This window comes from Pogona vitticeps, chromosome 1 (assembly GCF_051106095.1).
Source record: "Pogona vitticeps strain Pit_001003342236 chromosome 1, PviZW2.1, whole genome shotgun sequence".
NCBI classification, from domain to species: Eukaryota; Metazoa; Chordata; class Lepidosauria; order Squamata; family Agamidae; genus Pogona; species Pogona vitticeps.
This window is the reverse complement of record NC_135783.1, coordinates 149,278,721-149,302,544: the sequence shown is the minus strand read 5'-3', so window position 1 is coordinate 149,302,544 and position 23,824 is coordinate 149,278,721. Positions and strand designations below refer to the sequence as shown.

Here is a 23,824-nt window from a genome sequence, read left to right as displayed (position 1 = left end):
GGCAACACAAGAAAAAAAAACCTTGCTTGCTTCTTGCTTGCAGTTCTATTTATAGCCCTGCAGGTGGCACCATTACAAAGAACTTCATTAGAGATGGGCATGGATTTAAAAAATGAATCACCAAATTCATTCAAAAAATTGCTAATTCATTCATTCATATTCATATGAATCAATGCCCCGACAAATCACAAATCAATGAATTGTAGTGATTTTTTTATTTGTTCGGCTATATAATGACCTCCAAAGGCACCTAGAGACACTGAAATTGCAGAGTAGCTTCCTCCAACTCCTTTCTACAATTTCTCGAAAATCGAAGATTCGATTTCAAGTGTCCAAGATATGCACCCACAAAGAACACCCCCCCCAAGTAAATTTCTCCCCAGGCACCTAGTGATACCAAAATCACAGAGAAGCTTCCAGTGACTCTCATCTAAAACCCCATCCAAGTATGGTGGACATTGGGTTTCCCCAAGCCATCTACCAAAAGGCACGTTTCCTGGTGGGGGGGCATTTTGTGGGTGTATAACGTGGATGTCTGAAACCCAAGCCTCACCAAACTTGGAGGGATTGTAGAAGAGAGTCAGTGGAAGCTTCCCAGCAATTTTAGTGTCTCTTGGTGCTTGGGGGTGGCAACTTTATAGGGATTTAAAGCTAAAAATGAATTGACAAATTGATTCATCAGGAAAAAAAAATCATACATTTGTAATTCATGATTTTTCAACCTTGATGAATCATGAATCAAATTTTTCTAATTTGTGCTCATCTCTAAACTTCATTAACAAGTTGTGATAAGGCTGCCTTCTTAATTTCCTCATCTTGTTCGATTTTTTTTTAAAGGAACTCTTGCTGAGGGAGAGGAAGTCTGTTCTTAAACTGTAAAAAAAAGGGGGGGCAGGGAATGCTGCCGACAAAGGAGAAGGTGTTGAAAAAAAAGTCTTGGGAGAGAGGCTTTGCCAGAGAGTGTGCTGGTGCTGCTTTGTACATGCATCATCTTCCCTCATGAGGTGAGGCAGAAGGTGCTTCAGCAAAGCATCACTTTGTGTGCGCGCATAGGGGGCTCGTCCTCTCTTTTCTGCTTTTGTTCAAGCAACCCCATGTCTGACGGAAAGTCAAAAGATCCGTTTTTTAAAAAGTAGAAGCCCCAGCAGCAGAGGGGGGGAAACTACAGATTGTGAGCAAGTAAGGATATAATGAATACTCACAAACAGTCCTGTCCTTGATGAAAAAAAGTGTATCTCAATACGTCAAGACATCCTGTAGAAAAAAAAATGTCAAGGACTCAGAATTTTTTGTTCCTATACAAGAATAAAAAGATTAGTGAGTTTTTCCCCCTTGGCATTAGCAGTACAGTACTAGCAACAAAAACCTGAGTCGGGGGGGGGGGGGCGTTGTCTTTTGCATAACAAGTCTTGCATTTTGCACAAAATATAATTCTTTAATGGAAAATACTTTTCCCCCCACAAAATATAATGCTTGGATGCAACATACAAGCCCTTTTACACACATTTCAGGGCTGTTTGCTATAAACCTTTTGCCAAAAAAGGCCCACCTCTTGAAAGGTGAAGAATGCCCCAAAATCTCCTCATAGTGGAGAAACTTCAAATATTTCACTCTCCTCTCAGAGAACAAAATAAGTGAAGATATTTGCATGCCTAGCGGCAAGATTACCAACAGGCCCACTAACTATTTGATATCCTGTTCAAAAGTTCACTGGTTTGTCCCAGATTCTCTGGCAGTGGGGAAAACAACAATAATCCTATGGTCATGTAACCACATCCAGATGGGCATGCACTACAGATGTGCCTATGGAACTGAACAATCTGCATGCTGGTGGCAACTGTTCATTTTACCGTCATCGTCCCACAACTGGTACCCTGGATGGTGCCTGCGCTGCTTTTGCCACTGCCTTCCATGTTGTGCCTTTATCCGCAAACATCAAAGATCTCGGTGTAATCCAGCAGCAGCACAAATCCGACAGATACATGAAAGATCCTACTGTAATTTTCGTCTTCTCTTGTGCTGCAAAAGCTGACGACATGCCAATGTGAGCCAGCTCATCAGATGGGCACAGATCCCCTCTCTCTCTTTTTCAAAGTCCGCCGTGAAGGTGGCAGATAAAAGAAGCAGGCCATTCAAGTAGCTGACAGGGTAACCTGTAAGTGCCTGTCCTGGGCAATCTACTTGTCAGCTTTGCTGGCTAAGAGAGCAGAGGGAAGCTGCAACTGTCAGCTCTGTGTCTTCCCTTCCCTCCGTCTTTCATCATCGTGAGACCCATGAACAGAGGTCTGCTTTAGGATTTATTTATTTTTTTAACTTGATCTGTTTAACCCATGCATGGGGCACAGCTTTGCCTTATAGTACCAGTGCAACCTCCTCTGTACAAAAAAATCTTTATGATACTGGCAATCAGATGAGTGGAGCAATGTGGGGCAGGTGAATATATTTCAGAAGTAAAGGAAGGGGGGGTTCAGGAGATTCAAACCCAGCGTATGATTAGACAGATAGCAAGAGAGAGAGAGATAATTAGGTAGGTAGATAAGACACAGAGAAACAGAGAGAGAGAGAGAGAGATACTGATAAACAGACAGCAGGGTTTGGCTGCCTGAGCCAGCCAGATGAAATGGATTAAAGTTCCTGTAATCTCTTACTATTGGCCATGTGTGGCCCCTCACCCACCCACCCACTTTCATCTGGTGCCCAGATGATCTAGCTGGGCAAAAGGGTGTCAGGCTGCTAACATTCCTGGGTTGCCTCCATTATATCTCTTCATTTCGTGTGTCAGGGCATGACTGGGATATATATAATCTGAAATCCTGTTCCACAAGTTATACAACATAAAGGTGATGATGTCATCAGATGCGATGATTTTATTTCCACAAGTAAAACATCTCTGATGCCCCTCTCCAAAGGCTCCTATAGGATTCATTTCCTCAACAGAAAGCTATCAGGAGTTGCCAGATTTGGGGGGTATGGGGCGAGTCTTTAATTAGCTAAAATTGCTACTGCTGGTAAAATCAAACCACCACCCCCCGCTGTGATTTTCAGTAATTAAAGATTTCCCCATGTCCCATGGTCCCCTATGGCTTCCCAACAATGAAAAATATTTCTCAGGTGCCTCAGGGCCTCATTTCTGAAAAATTACCATAGATGAGGACAGAACAGGATTTTAGTCACTGGTTCATAAATAGCCTTAAAATAGATGGAGTGCCCAGCTCACCTGAACAACCACGATGTGTCCCTATACTTCTGTCTCTTCTCCCTCAGTCAGACCTGGAGAAAGACCTCGTGTCCACATGTTGATGCCTACTTCAATGAATGAAACTAGTCTCTGGAAACACCAGGTGATATTGCCCACCTGGAGGAGAAAAGCTGGCTATTGTGACCTCACACTCTTTACATGGAGGGAGGCTGGCCACACTGTGATGCTGCAAGGGACTAAATATTCAAACTCCATGGTGATACTGCCTATCCAAAGAAGAGGCTGGGCCCTATACAGCATCTTTCAGTCAATGCTGCCTGCGTAAAGAGAGTGGCTGGACATTGTGACATTCTGCTGATGCTAGCCAGTATCAGAAACAAGGATGGAGAGTGGCCATTATGCCCTCATGCTGAAGCTGCTCCCACTTGGACAGGACCTCAAATGTTCACATAGCCAATCACTTAAAAGTAGCTGGCTATGTGAACATCCAGCCACAGAGCAGTTCAAGGCTTTCTTGATCCTCTTTCTTTTCCCATTCTCTCCAATATGATTTTCACTTCTCCAGGCAGGCCCCACAGCGTGGGATGACTCTCCCTTGCCTCCTGTCAGGTGCCACTGATAGTACCTCACTATACCTTCAGTGAGAGCCAGTGTGGCACAATGAATAGGGTGTGGACTAGGACTCTGGAGCCCTGGGTTCAAATCCATGACTCACCATGGAAACTCACTTAGGGGAAAGGGTTAGCAATGAGAAACTACTCCTTGAACATACCTTGGAAACCGTCTTAGGGTGGCCATAAATCAGATGGGACTTGATGGGACATAACAACAACATTCCTGTAATAAACAGATGCCAATGAAGAGTTAGTAGCCATCATCTGATCAAAAACAATTGTACCTGTATAACTAATCTGAAAAGTAGGTCTGTGCACTGCCCCCCCATTGAGTTTGTGTGTGAAGAAGGGCATACAGATCAGGACCCAATTCTCCCTCCGGCCCTCTAGAGATACTCTTAACCAATCTCTGCCTCTACCCATGCTGGTATCTGCATGTTACTGATTCACGGGGCGGGGGATGACATTCCTGCAAATAGGGAAGAATCAAACAGCAGCAGTAGGAGATGGGTGCTACATAGAACCATCAGAATTATTTCTGGCAAAATTATTTACCCAGCCCCTGCCCGGGAAACACAAGAAAAAGAGAAGCAAGAGACAGCCATTCAGATGGACTTTGGCAGTGACCCCATTAGCATGAAAAGAGAAACAAAAGGGATATGAGAAGAAAAACACATTATCATTCTCAATTTAGAACTGCAAAGCTGGAAGGGACCCTATGGATCATGGAGTCCAGCCCTATCAAGGAAGAACAATGGGAATCGAATTCCAAATCTCCACAGCCAAATACCTAAATGACAGAGATCCTAACGTCTTGCAGTGAAGTTCTGGCCTAAGCAATCAAATCCATTTCATGAACGTACACACATATATACTCAGTGGGCTACTGAATTAGCAAATAATATGGGAATTGCTCCTGGACTGAGTCAGATTATTTTCCATTGAACACACAAAATACAAATCAATACCAGTCAGCCAGGAATTTCAACCTGAGCTTCTCTCTTTCTTTGAAGTAAATGCATTCTCATCAGCTTTGACATTGTGATCACTTCTGCTGATGTATACATCAATTCCACCCACCTCAGCAACAATGAGGCAGGGCAGCAGGCTCATTCTGATGAGAAACTGGCTTCTGATGGCTTGGTGCCATTATGCTATGGCACCAAGTAGATTAGAGCAGAGCAGAACAGAGCAGAGCGAAGGAAGGAAGGAAGGAAGGAAGGAAGGAAGGAAGGAAGGAAGGAAGGAAGGAAGGAAGGAAGGAAGGAAGGAAGGAAGGAAGGAAGGAAGGAAGGAAGGAAGTGTCAGCAGAGAGCAAGGAGGAAATTGGTAATCAGCACTTCTTTTCAGCTTGTTAAGGTAGCTCTGTTGTGCCTTATGTAATTCTGGATGGCCACAGCAGAGCTACCTTAACAAGCTTCAAACAAGATTGATTGCCAATTTCCTCTTCTCTCTCTGCAAATTCCTATGCAGTCAGCTAAAGCAAATTCACCCAGGGAAATCTGACTTCCCAGTTGCAACTTCACAGCAGATCCATTCACATTTTTCACATGTGTGTAGTTTGAGTCCTAATAGTGTAAGTAATAATAGAAGAAGAGGGCTGAGAAAATTAAAGAATGTAAAGCCAATATGCTACAAAAATACAAGTCCCTGACTTTCAATTGAGGTATGAAAAATGCCACCAAGGGTTTACAGTCCAGCTCAGAGACCCTCCCCAGTGCTCAACAGGTGGAGTGTGCAAGAGAGGTCTTGGGTTTCATTGGGATGTGAAGCTGACACTCTCCTTTCCTTTCATACCAATAATCTGTGCATCCTTAGAAGGTATTGATAGTAGACTGCATTCCTTTTCTCTGTTTTTAAATACATCATGTCTTTTTAAATATTTGATTTCATGAATGCTGGATTTAACGTGAACAATCTTGGGGGCAAGGAAGGGATGCTCCATCCTATGAGTACCACCGGGCTCTTGGCTCTCTCCCATGGCCACAGAGATGCAAAAACAGCCCTGATTTGGTTAGTGTTTTGACATTTGGCTGAATATGGTAGAGAACTCTAATTGCAGATATTTTCCATAAGAGAGCAGTTGAAAACTAATACTAAATTAAACAAAAATCTAAATAAATAAACACCTACATAAATAAATATTGCATGCTGTCAAGTTAATTCTGAGTAATGATTACCATTTCCAGAGTTTTCAATGTAGAGAATATTTAGAAGTGGTTTAACATTCCCTTCTTTGGGGACACTCTGAGAGTGGGCAGCTTGTCCAAGATTACACCAGCTGGCTCTCCTTCTAGGAAGCTGTGACGATCGCCCACATCACTCATGCTATTCATATTCATGAGCTGATTTGCATGAACCTATGAGAGGACTGGAGAGGCGGAGTCAGCAGCTACATGAGGCTTGGCGGGAAAAGAAGGAGTCAGATAGGGCTGGTTAGTCAGAGAGAGAAGGAACAGATACTGAGAAAGATAGAGCTGGTTAGGAAAATAGGTAGAGAAGGTGGTGATGATATAGCAAGAGAAGAGAATATGTACTGAGAGAATTGTTGATGATTTGCTTGCACATAATGTTTATCTGAGAAACTTCTGTTATGAATTCAGTCTTCTTAACTTCAATAAATAAGTTCTGTTTCTGTTCACAAGTCAAGTGTTCAGACTAACATCATTTATGTTGTGGATTGAGGTAATCCACTGGTGGCAGCAAGAAGAAAATGTGACGTGAGCCTTTGTGGGGCAATGACAAGCAGGGGCCACAAGGGCAAACGCCACAGAAGAGCATTGGAGAATCAAACTTCCAGCCCAAATCTGGGATTATTCAGGCCAAATCTCCTGCCCTCATCCTTTGAGGCAAGCGTTTGAGGTTAAGAAGCTGTATCTTATTCAACCCTTGATGGAGACAAATTGTGTTACTATAGGAGTGGGGAAAACACTGTCTTCACCAAAAGCAGGAGCCAGGCTACTTTGTGGGAAAAGTTAGAAACAAAGAGTGATATGAGAAGCCCAGTGGTGGAACCAGAGAAAATTTACATACAGATAGCCATGAAGTCATAACTTGGGAAGTGCAGGTGCTTGTTGTTGACAGTTCCTATAGCTAGTTCTGCCACGCCCCTGGAAGAGTCCAAAAATGCAAGCAGATGAAGCAGTCCATATTAACAGAAGGGAAGCAGGTCTTGGGTAAAGGCAATGGCTCTTAATTGCCCATTCACGAGTAAATTGCCCTCAACTATTTTCCATTACAACAGTGACAACTTGCCACAAATAACACTGTTCCTGAGTTGCACCTAACTCAGAGGGAATAGGGGAACCTGAGAAGGTGTGTGGGTAATGTCATTATCCTTAATTTTCAGAAAGTCCTGTGTTGTTGTTTTTTAACCTTGGGAGCCCTGGCTTGATCACACCACTACATACTTATGTGCCAAAAGAAAGGCTTTTGATCAGCAGTGGTGAGCTGCCCCTATGAATGCTGTAGACCACTGGTTCTTAACCTTGGGTTACTCAGGAGTTTTGGACTGCAACTCCCAGAAGCCTTCACCACCAACTGTGCTGGCTGGGGTTTCTGGGAGTTGCAGTTCAAAAACATCCGAGTAACAAAGGTTAAGAACCACTGCTGTAGACTGTATATATGTTTGCCAGAAGAATGTGCCTATGAGAAGCCTAAATGAAGAAACACACATCCGGGCAAAAAGCAAGAGAAGAACAGGAAGTATATTAACAATTGAATCATTCAACTCAGAGAGACAGTTTCCACATTTCTGAGAGTTATGCAGGATGAAGGATGAGCACTCCACTCTTTGGGTGTGCAATTATGGTTGTTCAGGAGAAACATACACAGTATGTGGGCATGCTGAAGTTCAAAGCACTGCTGCAATTCTTTCCTAAACATTCAACCGCTGATTACCTAACGAGGCATGCCTTGTCAAGATCTCTGATAAGGCTCCACACAGAATACATCTTATTTTGTGTCAAGTTTAACAATTTAGAAAGTTGTCTTTTTGTATTTAGTAAACATTGAGAATAAAATCAACAAGACGACTATGAGCCTGCCTGGAAGAGCTTACACTTATTTGGAGCCCTCTCAGAGTTCACCTAGATTTGCCTCTACCCCACAGAACGTACAGCCTGGGGGGTACACTGAATTCTCTTGAATCTGCACTTTCTGCTGCTGATTTACAGTCTACACATTGACTCTGGGAAAGACAAAGGGGTGGGGAGCAGGAAATTGAACAAGAACTAGACTAGAGTAATACCATCACAAAACAGCAGTGCTTGAGAATAAGTGAAAATCGCGTTCCGACAATAGATGTAGTCCCAAAATATGGCAGAGCTTGCTTTTATGGTAGTAGTAGTCCTTCTAGCTTCCTGTCTCAAGCTAGTGTTTGAAGCTTCTGAATGAGGCACACAGAAACTGCAGGCTGTGCTAAATGAGCCCCAAGATTGAATAAGAGCCAAATATTGGGACAAAGTATTTTGCATCGAGATTGTGGCTATGAGAACTGGAACACAACTGAGGATAATCCAGGAACTATTATTTTTAATTTATCTATGTGCTTCTTTGTTTTGTTTTTAAGGTTGTGGTTTTAGAGGTAACAGTTGCTCAGAATTGTTGCTTTAGGGATAGTTATGTGTAGAACTGCAATGTCTGAGAGACAGTTAATGGTTCCTCATTTGAGAGTAATGATAGAATGGTGACAGATGGAGAAAGAGGGTAAACAAACACAGGAAGCTGCCTTAGTGAATGAGTTTATTAGACTGTTCAGCCTAGTCCACTCTATTACAACAGCCACAGGTTTGACCTTTTTCGGTTCCCCCATTGAAGTCTTTCCAGAGCTCCTACCTATGATTCTCAGATGCTAGGCATCAAAGCCTAAACTTATACAAGATGCTGTAGGTAACTGTGTAAGGTCTATCTGCTAACTATGTGCTCCCAGAACCAACTGGGATTTTTACCAAGACTCCAAATGCAAACCTCTCTGGAAAATTCAGCCCAGAAAAACACTAGCCTAGCTGGCAGTCTACTTTCCACTTCACTTTTAGTGGGGTAGGGAGTGGGAAAAGCAAGATACTAGAAGATATTGCACTCCGTTTTCATGTGAAATTTTCACTTCTGGAAACTTCCAGGAGTGGGAAAGTACCTTTTCTAGGCTGATTTCCCCCCCCCCATGATGATGCAATGCATGTTGGGTCCATTGAGGGACCCCAAGGTCACAAAAATGACCTACAGAGCACACAGAGCCCAAGGTCATCGCTTTGCCTGATGACATAAGACAGGTAAAATGATATAAGACAGGTAAAATCTCTGATACAATGTCCAGGAAACAACAGTGCAAGCAAAGAGAGAAACTATGTGCAAGCTTGGGAATCAGAGCAAGAATCCTTCCCCAGTCTGGTTTGTTTTGGGGGGGGGCAAGCCACTCATGCAGCTTTTGTTAAATGTCCTTGGCGCCCTTTAGGCTTAGCCGGGCTCAGCCGTGCAGGGACCGCCATGGCTGCCGCAGGCGTCACAACGGTCCATTCAGACCCTGGATTCAGCAGGCTTCGTGCAACCAGGACTGGATTTTTCCCATCCACATTCCCAAACTGGTTGAAGAGCAGCAACAGGAATGGAGGAGCAGGCGTTCTCCTTGGTGGCCCTTCTGAACAGTTGGCGGAGCGCTCGAGATGGATAGCTTTATGGCTCACCCTGTTTTTTTCCTACCGCTCATCAAATAGCACACTAATCATCATCATAGATTCTTTTTTTCTGAAGAGGCTCAAAGCAAATTATTTCAAAGGCAGGAAGAAGGGAATCCCCGAAGCTTTATAATTATAGAGTACTGCCATTTAAAAAAAAAAAGAAATGATACCAATGAATTATCAAGAAAGAGAGAGCTGGGTTGATAAAGCACACTCAGGACAGTAATCCAGAGAGTGTTTGTCTGGCTTTTTCGAACATTTCAAAATGACAGGTTGTGATCAACAGCTTCCCTTAGAGGCTGGCATGGTTCCTGCGCTAGCATTTAGTGCCTGTTTGATGTTCTTGACTTTGTGTCAAATGAACAAACTACTGGTGAGATGTGGAGATATATAGCGGTGATTAAAACAATTCATCCATCTGCTTATAATTAAAGGTCCAAGTTAATTGCAGTGACAACTGTATATAGCAAAGCAAGTTCCCATCTTTGAAAAGAGCCTAGTACTGTCAACATGGTTTCTAATGGGTGGATGGGCATTTATTGTACAACCCTTACATGACAGGAAATTAATTGCCATTTGTTGATAATTAAAGCTCTCTTGGGGGGGGCTGGAAAAAATGAGTAAAAGAGCCAGTGCAGCTGGCTAATTTATTTCCTCTCATACCAGTGCCCTATGGAAGTCTTTATTAATATTTAGAACTTCTGGATGTAATTTCCTCAATGTCTAACAATCACAACTATGCCGTTGATTTCTAATCTACAGCACCTTTTCATGCCCAAAGTGCTTCCCAGATCTGGCATTTTGTTGTGTCTGAAGAGTCCTACAAGTAAAACTGCTGAAAATCAACTGAGGATTTTGTAAGAGAATATTTGAATCTGACTCCCCAACCCCATCATAAAAAGGGGGGTCTCTACAGTCCTAAGGAGACAAAAGAAAGTGTGACATACAACAGGAATTTGAATAACCATTCAGGAGAGATGATTTGAGCCAATCACAAATCATGCTCGCACTTTCTTGTCAGTGTAGGGCTGAGGTTTTCTTGCTTGATCAGCAGTTGGCAACACCCAAGGTGGAATCATGTGTCCTGGCTTCAAAGGAATATTTAGCAAAGCAGAATTATATGTTAAAGCATGCGATCATTAGTTTTGCCCAATTCAAATTTTGCCTTTTAGTCGCGCATTGGGGGCTTTTGATTCAGTAATCAATGAGAGGTATCCAAATTAAAGCTGGATAATATATATCAGCCTCAGAAGAATACATAGAATGGAGTCTTTGCCTTTCAAATGAGTCACCCTTTAAAGACAATCTCTTCGCTTTTAATATCTGAATTAATTGTAATGTGAGATCAGCCATCCTACTGCTAGAAATAGCTCCTGTGGAGTAACACATCTCACAACTGTTGTAGCTTTAGAGTGCTTCTGCACTTTGTACATATCACTTAGCAAATTGCTGTCAGTTTGGCAGAACCACCACATCATTGGAGGACTTGAAGCTGTGCTATTGCGGGTAGGCAGAATGTATGTGCAGCTTTCTGTCGTATTTATGGTTTCTGTGATCAGGACTGGGATCAACCTTTGGGGTTTTTTAACCCCACAGTTCACAAGTGTCCAGTAATAATAATAATAATAATAATAATAATAATAATAAGAATAAGAATAAGAATAAGAATAAGAATAAGAATAAGAAGAAGAAGAAGAAGAAGAAGAAGAAGAAGAAGAAGAAGAAGAAGAAGATGATGATGATGAGGAGGAGTAGTAGTAGTAGTAGTAGTAGTAGTAGTAGTAGTAGTAGTAGTAGTAGTAGTAGTAGTAGTACAGACCTTAGGCCAAGGTTGTCTGTTTCTTTGCAATTTTCAGCAGATTCTGAGCTCTCCTGGAAAAGCAGGGGTCTTAATGTTTTGATGAATTTAATTCAGATGAACTGTAACACATTTGATAGCTGCATTCTAAGGACTTGCCACCTGGTGTAACTAAGATTTGAATGGAATAGAACAAGAAATGCTTCTATATGCCATTCAACATTACAGACTGATAATGTCAACATGTGTAAAAGTATATCACTCTATATATGCTAGTACCTAAAATCATATAGTAAGTATTGTACTCTCACTTTAGATGACTCTAATAAAGGACCTCGAGCTGGCTAAATAGCTCAGTGGTTTAGATATCTGGTTGCAGAGACAGAGGCTGGGAGTTCGTTCCCTGGTGTGCCTCCTGGAAAACAGCCAACCGGTCTAGTCATAGGAAAGCTGGACAGATTGAGGATCCCCCCTGGAAGAAGGGAATGGTAAGCCATTTAAATGTATTCTCTAACTGGAAAACCCTCAGAAGGGTCATCATGAAACAGAATTGATTGAGGGCGTGCAATTACTAATCAATAACAGGGCTCTCAAGGTATGTGAGATGTTCCAGAAATGATTCACCATTGCCAGTTCCCTCACTTCTCCAGTGAGTTTCCATGTCCGAGCCGCCATTTGAACCCAGTTCTCCTGAGTCCTAGTCTAACAGTATCCACTGATTCTCCAATATATTGTGATACTAATTGTAATTCAAATGATTTTGTTTGTAATAGCTGTGTGCTCAGGTAGCCATAAAACAGGTATCAGTAAAATAGGCCTGTAGGGGTTTTTTTTACCCATAATGGGCTGATCACATCCCTAGTTCCTGATATAACAAAATCTAACCCTTCAAGATGGGAGTTGCTACCCTGGCACATCCTCCCACCTCCTCCCCCTGTGACTGCCACCACAGTAACATGACCGGGCCTTTCAAGTCCTTGCTAGCATAAGAACTATTGGATAGCTCAGTGGTTTAGATCCCTGGCTACGCAACCAAAGTTGGGAGTTTGATTCCTACTGTGCCTCCTTGACAATGGGTGGACTCAGTGATCCATAGGATCCCTTCCAGCTCTGCATCGACGACGACGACGATGACGATGATGATGATGCCAAAACATTAACAAAAATGTCCTTCCAGGCAGATGGCTCCTAGTCCCCTTAGTCCTAAACCTAACATGCAGCCATTCTGTCTCTTCCTCCTTAAAAACCCATCAAGGTAAGAAAAAAGATGGAAGAAGAAGTGGAAAACACTGAGAGTTAGTAACAGAAGGTGAAGCCTTGGAACGCCCCCTCCCATCCTCCACCTGGAGTAAAATCCCAAGTAGCCAACTGATGGCACACTAAAAACCTTGTCTGAAAGCCCCTCAAGTGCATGTTCTGGACCCTACATCAGTTTACTACTTGGATATACTTTTTTAAAAAATTATTTCAAGATGGACAGCTTAAACCATTTAAGCAAAATATTTTTTCCAGGGGATTAGCTGCTTAAAAATAGAACTCAAAACTTACATGCCTTTTAAGTGTTCCCAGACCCCCCTGAGTTGAGATGTTTCACGTTTTGTGTGGGGAGAAAACAGGCACGGCTCACATGTAATAATATTTGCTCTTTCCACTACAATGAGAAATATGTAGGAGCTAACCTGTAAATATCCTTTATAAATAAATAAGCCAACAACTTAGGTGCTAGAGGGTTAAATAAAAGGCTTAAGGAAGACTTTGTTCATGTAATAAATTTAAGCATAACTTTTATTGCCTTTCCGCCTTGCTCCCACCCACCCGCCTGCCAGTCCAGACAAGATCTCCCATCTCCATTCAGTACTGTAGTGTTTGCTACCAAACTCTACGGGAAGGAGTCAATTACGTGCTATTTTAAACAGTCATATAGTTAATATTCCTAGCTTCAGTGTGTGTGTGTTTTTCTTGTAACACAGAAGACCACCTCTCTTGTTCACCTATTTTAATAAATTCAGTATGCTGTATGAAACCTTTGCCAACACAAGCATTACCTACCCTTCTCCTTTGGAAGTAGGGGGAAATGCTACCTATCAGAGACCACAAACCCGTTATGACCACGGAGGAAAAAGGAGGGGGACATCCCAAAGGTGGTGAGTGAGATTTTTGTAGGGCTTACACATTGTATTTCTAAATAACCAAAATCCCATTAATTTCTCTTTCAGCACAGAGTTGAAACTCACATTAAAAAGTCCTTCTTGTCAGAAGACTATGAGATGATGGGAGGAGACCTTCAAGGTTCACTAAAAGGCAACCTTCTACTCTAACCAATTCCATATCTCCTTCCTTGAAAACCTGTCCATTGATATAACTAAACATATTTGTGGGTCAAGGTGCCTAGGAGTAGATGTGAGAGTTCCATGGTGGTGTAATTGTTAAAGAGTTGGGCTAGAACTGAAGACACCTGAATTCAAATCCAGCACATAGTTTGGATTCAAATCACGGTCTCATGGCCCAATGAAGTTTACAGGTTTCCAGTAATTTGTTGCTGTTATGTGGTTTCAAGACACTTCCAACTTATGTGACCCTATGAATGAAAGCTCTCCATACTGTCCTGCCCTCAACAGCCCTGCTCAGTTCTTGCAAACCCAAGCCTGTGGCTTCCTTTAAGGAGTCAATTCATCTCATATTTGGTCCTCCTCCTCCCAGGAGCCTCATGTCACAGTGGTTAAAGTGCAGTACTCCAGCCAAAACTCTGCTTAAGACCTGGATTCAATCCCAGGTAGCTGACTTAAGAGTCATTCAAACTTCCAACATGTGGGCGATCTCTGTATGTATGTATGTATGTATGTATGTATGTATGTATGTATGTATGTATGTATGTATGTATGTATGTATGTATGTATGTATGTATGTATGTATGTATGTATGTATGTATGTATGTAGATGTCTTATCTGTATAGCATACACTATTATACCCATATAACAGAATAGGGGTTCTGGGTGACACTTGAAGGAGTATTCCCTCACCTGGTAAAACTTATGTCAGAATACTCTAATTCTTACATGGCTGCTTCTGTATTGAAGCTTTTTCATGAAGAAACAGTAAAATAAGGAATGCTTGATTCCTGAATAAATGAATTACTTGGTTTTAATATGAGCACTTGCTCACAAAAGTGTAGCTGCTACTCTATGTTGAAATGAGCTGTTTGCATAGGATGGTCTCTCTATTTGTCCCATTTAAATAATTATTTGTCCCACTTAAATAGCTACAAATATCTGTAGTAAAATCATATCACGGCTCCCCCCCCCTTAGGTATCCACCTACCAAAAGGACTATTTGGAATCTCTGAAAACTGAACATTGATTTTTTTTAATTGTATGTATTGTAGAAACTATTGTAATGTAGTGGATGGAGTGTCAGACTAGGAATCAGAAAACCTGGCTTCGAATCTCGGCTCAGCCATGGGAACTCCCTCGGGGATGGCACTGGTAAAACCACCCCTTAAATATCTCACATACCTCAGAAACCCTACTAGGGTTGCCATAAGTCAAAAACGGCTGGATGGTACATCACACACATATATTCACACTTGTAGTTTAATAAATAGTTTCATTCAATTAAAAATTAAATTAAAATGTGAAAGAAAGCCAAAAATATATGGACAAGGGGGTTCATTTAACAGAAGCAGAAAGAGAGAGGAAAGCCATTGGAACAATCTGGATAATTATACACTTTATTAAAATCATGCAGTTTATGGAAAAACAAAACAAGTGCAGCATGCAAGCCAATAAATCTTTTATAATTTCGTGAGCTTGCAGGTTCTCTCATCTCAGGCCTATCTACTACTGTGCAGCCCCCAGCTGGAACGCTGTGAAGTTCTGGATTCAGAGCTGTTGCTTGATGAATGTGCTTTTGGCTGCAGTCTTGGCCTTCCATAGTGCTTTTCATTCACTCACCCTCCCTTGGGCCTCCTCTCTCTCTCTCTCTCTCTTCTCTGTTATCTTCCCTTTTTTTATCAACTCATAAAAATAGCCTTATGTAGAATCTGTTGCAGTTTTGAATTTCTGATAAAATCCCCTTTGCTATGCACTAGAAATACAGAGATCCACATAAGAGAATACCTACCAATTCCCCAGAACCCACCCCTTTCTCATTAACTGGCACTTAAAGTCTCAATAACTGAGTCTGAGACATACATAGAAGAAAATATTTTTTAAAAAGTCTTTATTTATAGTTGCTTGAAATTACAGACTTGTAGATGCTGCTTTCTTCACTGCAGACATACTTAGCAACCAAATGAACAGAAGAACAGCAAACAACACTGTCAGCAACAGACCAAAGAGAGCGAAAAGAACACTTAGCAAAGAGGTGGGGCTCTCTTTGAAATGAAAAGCTGGCAGAAATGATTGGTTTCTGCTGGATAGACAAACAATCACCCTAGCCCCGAAAAGTCCCAGTCGCACAAACCACAGGCAGCGTGGGAGGTTTCAAACAAAACTTGAACAGAATCTCCTACACTAAATGCTCAGCTCCAAAAATAGTTTTGCTCCAGGCATCCTGTAAATACACTTAAAATGGTTATGCGAAATTAACATGTGGGTCAGTTAAACCAGTGGTTCTTAACCTTTGTTACTCGGATGCTTTTGAACTGCAACTCCCAGAAACCCCAGTCAGGACAGCTGGTGGTGAAGGCTTCTGGGAGTTGCAATCCAAAACTCCTGAGTAACCCAAGGTTAAGAACCAGTGAGTTACACCGACTGTACCATTCAACGCATGTATAGCACTGCATAAATGCACCCTGGACTAACTCTTCCCATCCTTGTGTACGGCCACCCCATCCCACCAGTCTCCCACCTAACCAAGTTGAGTGCCGCAATCAAGAGAGAATGTTCTCCTTGTGTTCAATTGTTGGATTCTCTGTACTATTCGGGACCTTGTTTGTTACCTGTGTAGAAACTTTCATGACCAGCTTAAGATGGTCTCCTACAGGGCAGGTAGCACCAATAAAAGGTAGAGACAGTTAGCACAAAAACAAAACACACGTGCATAGTAAAATGTGACTAGAAAAAAAAACTTTATTTGTGCTTTCTGTGACTTCTTCTTAAATGCGTGGGAGCAAGGCATGTGAAATATTGCTAATTTTTACCAAATCCCTTATTTTGTTCTCCATCCAAAATTTCTTGGATATTTCCTATAAGGAGCAGCCTACATAATGGACTCAGATTTCATTTTAGATGAAATGCAGGTGGTAGTTTGGATTGTTCATAGGGTCTTTCACCAAATCCAGTACTTATCGCCTCTGGAGGGCTAATGGGGAGTAGCCTAATTTGAGAAAGGGGAGCTTACTATTGTTAAACAATTAGGAGTCAGCTCTAATGCCCATCTTCTACAAATTAACTAGAGGACTACCAGTAGACCAACCCAGTTTTAAGTACCCAACTTCTTCACCTTAGACATGGCTCCATCGGTGTTGCCCAAGACCACAGACTTGCCTGCTCCAACAATGGCAATAAGGAATAGATTATGGGGGGTGGCTGTTACATGCCATCAAGTCACTTCTGATTTATGGCAGCCCTAACAGGGTTTCTGAGATACGTGGGTTGTTCAGGGGGGTGGTTTATCATTGTCACACACCCGCAATGAGATTCCACGGTGAAACGGGGACTGAAATCCTGAGTCCTAGTCCAAAACTCTATCAGCTCAGTACACTGGCTGTTTGTATTAGAGCAGTGGTTCCCAACCTTGGGTCCCCAGATGTTTTTGGGCTAAAACTCACAGAAGCCTTCCTCCCTAGCTGCACTGGTCAAGATTTCTGGACATTGCAGTCCAAGAACATCTGGAGACCCAAAGTTAGGAACCACTGCCCTAGTTCACTAGAGCAAACAGGATATTGGAATGTTGGCTATAACTGCTACGCAGAAACCAACAAAGAGGTGGAGAAAAATAGCCTCTGAAGTCTATTTCAGCTACTAGAACAGACATCGCAAGAGTTTCAGACATGAAGTCCATGATGCCCATTCTATCCCCCACCCCTCCTTCTGACTGTGAAAGCTAGTTCTTCCAGCTGTCTTTTAGCATCCCTTGTGAACCATGGGAGAGGCTGGAGCTTATACACTGATGATGCAGCTGACTACATGGGGCGGGGGGAAGTCAACTAACAAACCAGGGACGCTCCAACTGACTGTCTAACAACAAAGCACTGTGTGTTTTGAAGTGAGGAGTAACAACAAAGGGAAATAATATTCTGCTGGCTGGCCTTAACATGACTACCCATGCCTATCTTGTCCTGCCTCAGCTGCCCACTGCCTGGCTGGGTACAAGTGACAGGCTGCCCTTCTGCTCTGAAAGTAAGGAAACCAACGGCAAGAGGAGGGCCAGGACTGTGCAGATAGACTTCCCTGGCCACACGTCTGTTCAACCAGGCTACTACCACTATGCCAAATTCAAACAGTCCGGCACTGACAAGTTGGTTTTCAGAGAACAGTCAGGGACTGGGTTTTTCCACCATGGTGCAGTTAAGAATGTTTTGGCAGGGCAACATTCAAGGATGGGCAGATGTCTCTCTGAAGGGTTCCAGGAGGGCACTTGGTATTTGATCCTATTGGGCAAGGGAGGAAGGCAGGAGCCAGGATTGGCTAGAACATGGCCTCCTCTACTATTATAGGTTGGGAGTTTCCTGCGGCAGGTGTCAGAGACTGTGAGATGAGCACAGTGGATGACCTCTTTGTTGTGGCAGAACAGGTAAGGTCCAGGTGCAGCAAAAGAAAGAGGAAGAGGATGATGTGATTGTCTTTGCAGAAGAGGAGCAGGAGACATCATATTCCCAGCCATTGCCATGAACCAACTCTGGTTCTAGACAAAGAATTTGGACCAGTTAATTAGGTTGTTCAGAAGAAACAAAACACAATGTGGCAGGACTTCCAACTTGAGACAGATCCTAGCGCTGCCTTCTCCACACATTGTAGACACTCAGTAAACAGAGGGAATGATTTAATCTTTTGCATTATCAGCATGCTTCACTATCTCCAGAGGAAACCTAAAGCTATCCTGATGCAAAAGGATGCAGAGGCAACATAGGAAGATGACATCTCTCTGGGCTGAACCAGTTAAGAGTCTGTTAATGGAGTAAGCAGTAAAAGAGCAGCATCTTCTGCACAAGTCCACCAACCACCAAGAGGCTTCTGCAAGCCAAGATAACAGACAACACCATAATGAGCACAGTCAAGGATTGTAGTGTCCACACAAGGACACACAGATGGGTCAGGCACCCATCTAGGCACTTTTATTTGGGTGATCATGAAGATTTTGCCGGAGATGCCTATAGAACCTAAAGGTTAGCAAAACTACGACTCCCAGAAAACACCACAGCAGCTTCCTTTTTTGTACATTACTTAAGGCTTGGTGACACAGCTGGTTTGCATCAATTCTGCTCCCAGTTTTTTAAAAAATCAATTTACAGTCACATGGTCTTTGTATCACTGTGCATTTGCTTTGAAAAGTATTACTCTGATATAAAGTAGGGACTTTAAACTGCTTCAGGAAAGTGCATGTGAGGTTTTAAATCCTTTCATTGTCCAGCATGTTTGCAGACCATGATTTCAATGTTGTGTAGCATTTCTTCAGTTTTCCGGCATCCTTTGAAATGTCTTTCTTTAAATAAATAAATTAAGTGGCATATCATTATAGTGATGCAGTGCTAAAGTTTTCAAATATATATTTTGGATGGACGGCAGTGTCCCTGTCCTCCATAAACCATGACCACCCGCAAAGGCAATATTTAATACAACAGGGGTGCTCACATTGCCCAAAGTGATTCATGAAAAATTAACTTCAGAAACGTGTTAATTTTTTTAAAAAAAAAAAACCTACTGGCCTCTTCAAAAAAAACTTTGCTTTGTGGTCAAAAAGCAGCCGTTTTCTCTGTGCGTCATGGAACCAGGATTTTTTTAAAAAAATTATTTTAATTATGCAAAACCCAATTCAACAGCAGTTCTTATTATCAGTGTGACCATGCCCTAACAGGAAAAACAGGCCCAAGACAGTCATGGAAGCTCAGAGACAGGCCCTCTTCCAGGTGAGTGAAATGTAGGTATCTGAAGGTGTCTATAAGTGGTGACTCTGTGTGTTGGACATTCCTGGAGAATTCTGGGAGTTGGAGTAAAAAAAAAATCCAAAGGGCACATCCCTAGCTAGTGCAAACTTTTCCTTCAACTTCTTTTTCCCTTCCCTCTCCTCCTTTACTCCTTTGTTTCAACCAGTAGGTTTCCCTTTTATGTTTAATATTTGAACTGCCTTGCAGTTTTATCTGATTAAACATTTGTTTTGTACCTTGGAACACATCCATGACCATGCACACATACATACATAGAATTTGGTCAAAGCTGGAAATCTGATCCAAGGTAAGGGCCATCTGCCAGTTGGTGTTTTTCATAGCCTATGGGGTGCAAACAAGAAAAGGCATTCTCCTGAAGGCAGTACTCAAAAGCACAGCTTGGACATAATGGGTTAACATTACAATTGCTTCTTTTGCAATAAATAGGAGGGCAGACAAGCCGATGCACCTAAAGAATAACAATTCAAAAGCCAGCCCTCAATCTAAAGCAGGGGCTCCTGTGTTGTCCCTAAGACAAACTCCCAAATGAGATAATACCTTTGTTAGACCAAGCAAATGCACAAGACAGTGTGCAAGCTTTTAAGATCACAGATCCTTTTATCAGGCAAGGCATTAGAAAAGGAGGCAGGGAGAGGACGGGGGAAGGAAAGCCTGGTTTTGAAGCCATGTAATCTGCATTGTGTCTTGAGGTCTAATGGAGGACAAAGGCTCTGCACACATCCAAACAGGGCTTATCAGCTCTTGCAACAGAGTGAGATTTTATCCACAGTAGCCCACATACTTGCTGGGAACTGGAGAGGTACAAAAGCTTGGTCCTCCATCTTAGGAAATTCAAATCTCCACAGTAAACCCCAGATTCAACTGCTCCCCAGCCTGTCTTTGTTCACAGGCTCCTTAGTCAGTAGAAAATAACAGCAAAAAGTTTGGGAACAACCGCCTAGCAAACCAACCTATAGCCACCTCTCAAAAGCTTTTAAATAGCCTTTTAGTTATATGATGATAAGTGATTTTTTTTTTCCCCTGAGGAGTTTCCACAACTCAGAGATGGAGACATGAATTTCACTGTCAAGATGGACCTAACTCAATTGAGACTCAACTCAGTTTTTCTTTTCTTTTCAAAGACAAACACGACTCACAACTCAGAACCTATCTAACCCTCCCTTTTTTCTGGGGGGGGGAACTTGGGACTCGGGACTTGGTACCAGACTCAGACTTGGGACTCATATCCAAAGACTTGCCAACATACTAGTCCCAAATGTTCTACTGGGTGGGTTGTCTTTACAAGAAAGTCCTTCTGGAGCTCAAGAGAAAATAACACCAGAAGTCAAAAGAGGGGGATAAAAGGAGAAGATGTTTTGTTCGTGATATCTTGCAGCTGCCTTTTAAAAAGTGAATGAGCACGGCATGGCTGTTCCAAAGTAAATGGCCAATACGGAAGCAGTCATTGTTTTCAGCTGGTGTCCATCACAGGTATAAACATAAGAAGTGCAAGGTAGCCATGCCGTTTACGTTTCTTTACACATATCCTTGGTGTTTACTGCACAGGCGGGATTGGGTGGGTATTTGCAGTGTGGAAACAACATACACATCCTTATTGTAGAGAGGGTGTGCAACTACACTTCGAACATTTATTACAAGTGCAAATATAGAAAACATGACTCATTTTCAGTGTCCATATAATTACAACTGGAAACCGCTTTTACCTGAGGGAGTCACCACCTTGCTCTGCCATGAAAGGGAAGGAAGGAGAGCATTCATTTTAGCTCCAGTTTGTAATGTGTACAGGTAACTTGGAGACATCAATGACTTGCTTCATAGACATGAGCTGAGTACTGTACTGCCAAGCCCGAAAAGGTGCTGGAATAGAAACAGTAAATTGATGAACAACAATAATATATTGATGTTGGTAGTAACATATTCTGTGACAGGAATGGGCCCAAGGGCCACAAACAGTGATCCCTGTAACTTGGAGGGCCACCCCCACAACCTACCCCCAACAGATTTTTTTGCCTTATAAATTACTTTTCTTTCTGAGAAAGCCCCCTTGTACCATCTAGTGGCCATTTAAGGGGCCTTTCCAGGCCAACAATTTAAAAAATATATACTGTAATAATAATGAAAATTTTTCAGAGTTCTTGGGTGCTGGGAGGCTCACAGGTGCTTTGAACCTATGAAAGCTATCAAGATGTACAATTTCATTTAATCTTGTGTACCTTCTCAGCCAGAGCTTCAATGGATTTAAAATATTTAAATGTTTACTTCCAACAATATTACTGAAATTGTGTCCTTAAAACTTATCATGAGTGATAAATGCAATAACCTATAAATGTCCTTTGAGAAGAACTGGTCTTTTTGTTTGTTTGTTTCCATTTTAATGAGACCCAAGTCCTGTGTAAGGATGATTGGTGAGCGGTGAAGATACTACTGTTTGAGGATCCCTCATTGCAGTTCGGTGAGATTTGTACTCATGTTTAAGTGCCATACCCACAGACCAAGATTCAACAGCATTTGCCTCCTTAAGCGCACATGCTGCTTAATCAGCTGCCCCCTGTTCTGCCTGCTGAGGAATTAACTGAGGGGGTCTGTGACATGACCTTCTCTCATCTGACCTGTCAACACCAGGTAACTTGCCACCACCTGCTTTTGCAGATTCTAGTTCTAAATAGAGGCAGATGGGGATTGAACTTTTGCTCTCAAGAGCACCTGGCCGCCCTATCTCTTCAGACGGTATCAGCCCCATGCCATGTCCCAACACTTGACACACAAAGTGGTGCTGGAGTTTGCTCACATCCAGATGCAGATAGGGGCTGTCAGCAGGAAGAGAAGCAGAAATAGGAATGGAATAGAAAAAAAGGGCGCTCTCTTTTAAAGGAAGCCTTTTAGATTGCTCATACAGCTGTCTCTGCTACACACACACACCCCTTCACTTTCAACCCCCCTTCCTCACTATAGGTTTTTGCATGGGGAAGCCTTAAAACCAAGCATCTCGTAGCACTCTCTTAAAGGCACACTAAAATATCAGGAAAAGCATCACGGTTCTAATGACTTAGGTTATAGTAGAGAAGGCTAGTCACCCTTATCCTCCACAAACTCATCCAGATAGAAATACCTTAGCATTGAGCTGGATAACACATTGTCCCAAGCTCATGTTTCCCAGGATAACCAGATTACAGGCATGGAAGGAGACATTAAGGGCAGGGAGGGAGCCTGGGATACTTTCCCTCCCTCAGGCCTTGTTGATGCTCTCCGAGAAACATTCTCACTTGGGAAGGGAGAGAGTTTCATTTCCATTCATTTTTAAAAAAATAATAATTTGCCATGTTTCCTTCCTATTGGGGAAGAGAAAGAATTTTCAAATGCTTAAAAATATGAATGTGAGAAGGGGGGAAATGGCAGATATGACCATTGAGGTATTTTGTGTTCAGAACCTTTAAGCATTCTGGCTGGGAACCATGTTTGCACCATCAAAGTTGGGCTGTCATCTGTTTCTTTTTGATGGGCTCCTTTGATGGGCTTATGGTAAACCAACACAGCACCAATCTCTATGTGCTGTGATTAGTTGTAGCTCTTGAATTTGGTTGCTGGTAGGTGGGCAAGCCTTAAGTTTTTAATTTGATTTATATGTGGATTTATTAACATTTGCATATTTCTTCATACTGAGAATATTTAAAAAAAAATGTCAGAGAAAGCAAAACCGGTAAATTCATCCATCTCAACTCCTGTGCCTCTCAACCCCACCATTTTTGCTTCTGATAATACATTAAAAGCTAATGGACGAGGCATTTGCAGAGAGACTTACAGGGTGGGCACTGCTGGAGGCTGCACATGGAGCAAGATTAACTTGTGGATTTCCACCCTTAGAATGATTTGCCTGAGCACACTTTTTCTCTTTGTAAAGGAATCACGTCCACACTCCTAAGAAAAACGAGAAAGCATGTGTTTATTAGGAGATGTACCCTTGAGATAGGAAGGTTTGTCCTAACGCTAAGTAAATTCAGAGAAATCAGGAGACATGGCTCCTCCTTTCATCTCTAGAGAACAAAGGCAAGACATGTCCTCCTTGGAGGGTCAAGAGAAAAGGGAGAGAAGGAAGGAAGTGATACCAGCAGCCCTAAGAATAGCTGCCTTAGGTTGAAGGCAGGTCACCCCAGGTCAGAGCAGGTGAAGGATGCTCTAGGAATTCTGAGGAGGTCTTCCTTCTATCCTTTTCCCTTTGCAAAGACATGCCTTTTCTCGAGTGCAAGCGGAGATACACCTCGTCCCCTCAGACAGGAGCCCAGTTCAGGAACTCTTGGGTCTCCCTTCCCTCCTCCAGTGGTATTTGGTGGGAAACCCAGGACAGAAAGCTCCCTATTTCATTGCCACCAGTTGTCTAGTTCCATCTATGGCAATTACCCCCCCCTCCTAGACAGCATCCTTTAGGGGCATAC

The 23,824-nt window shown here is 42.4% G+C and overlaps 1 long non-coding RNA gene across 1 annotated transcript in view; it reads left to right on the top strand.

Annotated features, from left to right (window-relative positions):
• The first annotated feature begins 5,007 nt into the window (after positions 1-5,007).
• The window catches only part of LOC144587367 (uncharacterized), a 59,510-nt gene continuing 40,693 nt past the window's right edge, over positions 5,008-23,824 (top strand). Inside the window, exon 1 of the long non-coding RNA XR_013542520.1 lies at positions 5,008-5,114. This is a non-coding gene — a long non-coding RNA (uncharacterized LOC144587367). The remainder of the gene's footprint in view (positions 5,115-23,824) is intronic.